The 6,033-nt window shown below is 52.8% G+C and overlaps 1 long non-coding RNA gene across 1 annotated transcript; it reads left to right on the top strand.

The window, feature by feature from the left end:
- Window positions 1-221: 221 nt before the first annotated feature.
- LOC137457439 (uncharacterized) lies at window positions 222-5,649 on the top strand. Its single transcript, XR_010991255.1, has 7 exons — window positions 222-353; window positions 667-828; window positions 922-1,000; window positions 2,005-2,509; window positions 3,058-3,227; window positions 3,472-3,631; window positions 5,092-5,649. It is a non-coding gene; the product is annotated as an uncharacterized lncRNA (long non-coding RNA).
- The last annotated feature ends 384 nt before the right edge of the window (window positions 5,650-6,033 follow it).

Here is a 6,033-nt window from a genome sequence, read left to right as displayed (position 1 = left end):
TTGGTTGCATGGTTTAGTTGATTAGGTGGTGTTGGATGATAGGTTGGACACGATGATCTTGAAGGTCTCTTCCAACCTGGTCCGGTCCATTCCATTCCATCACCATCTAATCAACTAAACCACGGCACTGAGTGCCTCATCCAGTCTCTTTCTAAACACTTCCAGTGATGGTGACTCCACCACCTCCCTGGGCAGCACATTCCAAAGGCCAATCTCTCTTTCAACCTGCTCTATTCTATTCTATGAAGACCTTCTTCCTAACATCCAGGTTTAATTGGTGAGAGCAACAGACTTGGTTGCTGCCACCCGCTGCTAAGGGGTCTGAGTGGCCCCCTAATGGCGTTTGGAGGCAGGTAAAGGTTTCTTTTGGCATGTGAAGGGGTTTTGTGGGCATCTAGAAGGGGTGTGGAGCCCCCTGAAAGGGTCTGGGATAGTGTCAGGGGGTTCTGGGCTGGTCTACCAGCGGGTCTGGGGACATTAGAAGCGTCTGGGGGTACCTAAAACGGATCTGGGCGTATCAGATGGGGGGTTTGGGTGCCTCCAAAGGGGTTTTGTGGGCATCTAAGTTGGGGAGTCTTGGGGGGTCCTGAAGGAGTTGGGGGGTTCTCCTCAAGCTATGAGCAGACACACAGACAGTTGTTAACGGACTTTCTTTGATCATTCCAGGTCTGGTGTGCTGGGACTGGCAGGATCTTCCTGAGCTGTCCACGTACAGTTTCTGTCGACACTCTTCAGCTCGTACATCCGGTTTGCTGACAGAGGGTGTGGGGTTTGTGGGGCCCGGCAGCGAGACTTTTCCAAAGAGGAGCTCTTCAGGGCAGCTCCAAGGTTAGGTTTGGATTCTCCTGGAGTCTCACACAGAACGAGTCTCACGATTCCAGTGGTCTCATTTCATAGCTGCATTTTCTTCTCTCTGCCTAGGTGACAGGACGACCTCACTAATGAAGAGAGATAGCCTGAGCTCTGCAGGAACCTTGAACCCAAGCAGCCAGTGCCTTCTGTGAGTACAAGCTGTCCTTGCTCAACGTGGAACTAGTTGAGAGCTGAAGCCAGACCACGCCATAATTCCCTCAGCTTCCTCTTCTGCAGATTAAACAGTCCCAGTTCCTTCAGCCACTCCTCGTAAGGCTTGTTATCCAGACCCCTCACCAGCTTTGTGGCCCTTCTCTGGACTCACTCTCTCACAAGGGGTGTCCTGGGGAACACCACTTGTGCCCGGCCGGCCACCGGCTGGTTTAACTCTGTTCCCCACCGCTCTTGGGGCCCAGCCATCCATCCTGTTCTGCTGTCCAGCAGTCCCTTTGAAAAACAATCCATCTGAAAAAAGAAGTAGCAGAGAAGGAAAGCTGAAGCTGCAAGGATTGCAGTCCCCTCAGTTCTGGTTGTAGCCGGGTGGGGGTTGCTCTCTTCTCCCAGGCAAGCAGCACCAGAACAAGAGGACACAGTCTCAAGCTGTGCCAGGGGAGGTTTAGGCTGGATGTTAGGAAGAAGGTCTTCATAGAATAGAATAGAGCAGGTTGAAAGAGAGATTGGCCTTTGGAATGTGCTGCTCAGGGAGGTGGTGCCCAGGGAGTCACCATCACTGGAAGTGTTTAGAAAGAGACTGGATGAGGCACTCAGTGCCGTGGTTTAGTTGATTAGATGGTGTTGGAATGGAATGGAACGGAATAGAATAGAATAGACCAGACCGAGTTGGAAGAGACCTTCAAGATCATCGTGTCCAACCTATCATCCAACACCACCTAATCAACTAAACCAAGCAACCAGGCACCCTATCCAGTCTCCTCCTGAACACCTCCAAAGATGGTGACTCCACCACCACCCTGGGCAGCCCATTCCAATGGGCCATCACTCTCTCTGTGCAGAACCTCTTCCTAACCTCTAGCCTAAACCTCCCCTGGTGCAGCCTGAGACTGTGTCCTCTTGCTGGGCCTGGTGATGATCAAAGTTCTTTTCCAAGCTGCTTACTCCTGTTTGGTTTTATTCTCCTGCATGAATTGTCAGTTCAAAGCACTCGAGAGAAATGGTGTGATGGCTGTGCTGCCAAGCATCAGACTGGGGACCGAAAGACAACCTCCTGTGGATCGATGTACCGGGATATTCCAGGAACCTCTGTGCTGCCACAGACCTGGACTTAAACTCGTTCCAGATGCCGCGGTGTGTTCCGCATGACAATCGCACTCGGCACGTGAAGAGTGGCCAAGAGACTTCCCTTGTTACCTTTGTGGAAGGCTTTTGTGTGTCCCCCGGCCCCGGGGGCCGTGTTCCTCTCGGGCAGGCTGCGGACGAGGCTGCCCTCGGCAGCAGGCGTGCCGCAAGCGGAGCGGCGAAGCTGTGTTCCTGGCAGTTCTCTCTCCGCCTGGATCAGGACGAAGGTGCCGGCCGACAAGGACTTGCACTGACACAGGGTCAGAGAGCTGAGAGCACCAAAGGGTTTAATTGGTGAGAGCAACAGACTTGGTTGCTGCCACCCGCTGCTAAGTGGCCCCCACGTGGGGTTTGGAGGCAGGTAAAGGTTTCTTTTGGCGTGTGAAGGGGTTTTGTGGGCATCTAGAAGGGGTGTGGAGCCCCCTGAAAGGGTCTGGGATAGTGTCAGGGGGTTCTGGGCTGGTCCACCAGCGGGTCTGGGGACATTGGAAGCATCTGGGGGTACCTAAAGTGGAGCTGGGTGTTTCAGATGGGGGGTTTGGGTGCAACCAAAGGGGTTTTGTGGGCATCTAAGTTGGAGAATCTGTGGGGGTCCTGAAGGAGTTGGGGGGTTCTCAGTGAGGTTTTGGAGTCTCTATGGAGTCCCTGTTGTATCTTGGGTCTGCTGTGGGATTGGTAGTGACTGGGTGCTCCGGTTTTGGTGGCTCCAGGGCAGCAGGTACCCACAGGGCTGTGCCTTGCTTTATGTTCCCCAGCTGTGGGCCAAGCAGGAGCCCCAGGGGAAGGGAATTTCAGCATGTGGCGGGTGATAGTGGAGGCGACTTCCTGACAAAATGGCTTTGGGGGTTTGGTTAGGTCTTGTTTTTATGGTTGACTCACTCTTGCTTTCTTTCCTTTTTTTTCAGGGAGCTTAACTGCTTTGCCTGAGGACCAGTTGCAGATTTGTATTCGGCCTCAGCCACAAGCCCTGACACGGAGCGGGGTGCTTTGGTGTCAGAATGTGGAGCTGTTGGAAACCCAATTGCTCACTGAAAAAAAGAAAAGGAATAATTTGTCATAAAAAAATCCCCACAGTTCCTGTAAGCTTTCGAGTTCCTACTTAATAATATAAAGCAGTTTGTGGTTTGGTTGGTTTGGTTTTTTTCTTGTTGTGCTGCAAAGATTTTGATAGGAATTTCTAGGTATTAACTACAGCCAGAGCAAGCCTCTACTTGCCCTGGGAACGCAGTGAAAACCTTTTGGGAATTGGTTCTGCTCTGTTACTCCTCAAGCTATGAGCAGACACACAGGCAGTTGTTAACAGAGTTTCTTTGTGCATTCCAGGTCTGGTGTGTTCAGACCGGCAGGATCTTCCTGGGCCATCCGATTACGGTTTCCGTTGACACTTTTCAGCCCTTACATCCGGTTTGCCGACAGAGGACGTTGGTTTGTGGGCCCTGGCAGCGACAGTTTTCCAAAGAGGAGCTCTAAGGCCAGCTGCAAGGTTAGGTTTGGATTCTCCTGGGGTGCCTGTGCTTGAAAGCCCCCCAGAGGCCGTGCAGAGTGGTGCTCGCAGTAGCTCTGTGCAAGTCTGCCATGGGCTCAGGAGGCCAGTATCTAGAGAGAGGGAAGGACAGAGACACTTCTAAGACAGTTTTAAAGAAATAATTATGAGAAGAGGCAAATTAATTCTGGGGACTCATGTGATATATCTGTTCAAGAGAAAAAAAAATGAAGGAGGTTTCTGACCATAACCAGGCTGACAAAGCACAGTAATGTGGTTTCCTATGGGATTCAACTCCTCCTGCATTGCACAGGACACTTCAACAGCTGTCCCGACAAGCTCTAAGTAATGAACTTAATCCACCCTGTGCGAGCAATGGGGCAAAAGATTACAAAATCCATGTATGCAGTTGAGATGTGTTACGTTGGGACGCCCAGGATACAGCTCATCAAGCTCTCCTAGTGTTTAGACGCAAGATGGAAGAAGGAAGGGGGAAGACAGAGCAGAAGGTCTATTTAAATATGAAACTCCTAGGCTGAAAGAAAAGAAAAACATTTTAAAGAGCACTCAGTGAGACTCTGTCACCAGCATAGCTAATCACAGAATCACTGAGTGTTAGGGGTTGGAAGGGACCCCAAAATAGCATCCGGTCCAACCCCTGTGCCAGTGCAGGATCACCTGGGGCGGGTTTTGAATGTCTCCAGAGACTCCACTAACTCTCTGGGCAGCCTGCTCCAGGGCTCTGGCACACACAGTGAAAAGGTTTTCCCTTCTGTTCCTGTGGAACTTCCTCCTTTTATTCGTCGGACGCAGCGAAGCCGCTGGGTCGTGTTGCTGCGGCAAGGTGACCCACCCTGTAGTTCAGGGCCTGGGTCTGTGCCTTCATGGCAGCCTGTTCCCTTGGCACCCTGTCAGCTTAACAGCCCTGTGCTCGGGGTCTGTGTGACGAGTTGTGGAGCCCTCCATCCCCCTTCTGTCCCCAGCAGCAGCCCAAGGTCCCTGTAAGCAGGGCTGGGGAGGCTGCTTTAGGCAGCTAACAGGAACCAACCTTGCCTGGCCCTTAGGGGGCTGAGGTCAGTCCCTGGGCTCCTGAAGAGGTGGTGTTGCGCTGCTGCCAGGAGGGCCGGCCCGTAGGTGGGGCACGGGCCAGAGCCTGTGGCTCTCTGTGGGGCTTTTTGGGAGTGCTGCTGAGGCCTCACTCTGTCCTGTTGGCATCCTTTGTCAGGGTAGCCAGATCCTAGGCCTGATGTCTATCGTTAGCTCAATCGCAGAATTTGCTCGTCTGCTGTTCCTGTCCGTAAATTTTTGCCAGTGCTTCTGTAATAAAAAGGTTTTTATTTCTCCTGTAACTTGCAAGCTGGTGACCTCCTTAGGAGCACCACTGTGTTGTTCACAAAGTTCTTTGCTGTTGCAAAGCTGGGAGAAGTGTGAGGTTCAGCTGATGAAGTTTCTCTCTTTAGGGGTGTCTGCTCAGCCGTCCTCTTCCTGGATCTCGGAGCTTTGTCTCTCCCTGTTTGCGGTGCCCCGACAAGGACTTGTGCCGACACATCCTCGGGAAGCTGAAACCACCAAAGGGTTTAATGGGTGAGAGCAAAGCTCAGCTGTGTGCTGAAGCTGCAAACCTTGCCCAGAAGGCTGTCCCCGGCTCGGGGTGATAAAAAGAACAGGAGCGTAGCCGCTCGGCTGTCTTTCCTTCTGTGATGCCACAGCGGGGTGGGCGAGGATACAGCAGAGGAGCAGTGAGGGAGGGGTGAGGGCAGCCTCCCACAAAGGCTGCTTGCAGACCTGAAATGCCAAATGTTTGAAATGCCAGGACGTTCTTGGAGGGGAGGGAAAGCCCCGGGCAAGTGTAAGAGTGAGTGTGAGGTGTTCCAGCAGAGGAACAGCGGTGCTGCTTATTGAGAGATTGCAGAAGGGCAGTGATTTGTGTGCAGAAAGGCCTTGACGTGACCCCCCTCTGTTCTGTAGAAAGGCTTCTAGAGGAGAAAAGCACATCCTGAGCAGAGCCACGGGGGGGTGTGGGGTGTGGTTTGAAGCAGAAATAGCAACTGTCTCTCAATTAAAACAGTGGATTGTCTTTCGTGTGTGTGTGTGGTGTGCTGTTTTTTCATTGACTGGAAAAAGCTCTGCAGGGAGACCAGCTGATCTGCTCCCGAGGCACAGCAGCACCGGACCTGCTGAGCGCTGGGGGCCTGTTAAGGAGGGTCTGCTGTCATCTGAAGTGGGCTTGGGGGCATGAAAGGGGAATTTGGGGGCATGTGAAGGGTTCTGGGAGCATCTAGAGGTGTCTGGGGACCTCTGGAGGGGCTCCTGGGTCATGTCTGGAGGGTCACGGAGGAGTGGGGGGGTCTGTGCCTCAGTGTGGTTTCGGGGTCTCTGTGTCAGGTCCCCACAGCGTGTGG

Source organism: Melanerpes formicivorus, unplaced genomic scaffold, assembly GCF_026170545.1.
Source record: "Melanerpes formicivorus ecotype bairdi unplaced genomic scaffold, bMelFor1.0.p_v2 SCAF_179, whole genome shotgun sequence".
Classification (NCBI taxonomy): Eukaryota; Metazoa; Chordata; class Aves; order Piciformes; family Picidae; genus Melanerpes; species Melanerpes formicivorus.
The sequence above is the reverse complement of the archived record's forward strand: the minus strand, read 5'-3'. Positions and strand labels throughout refer to the sequence as shown.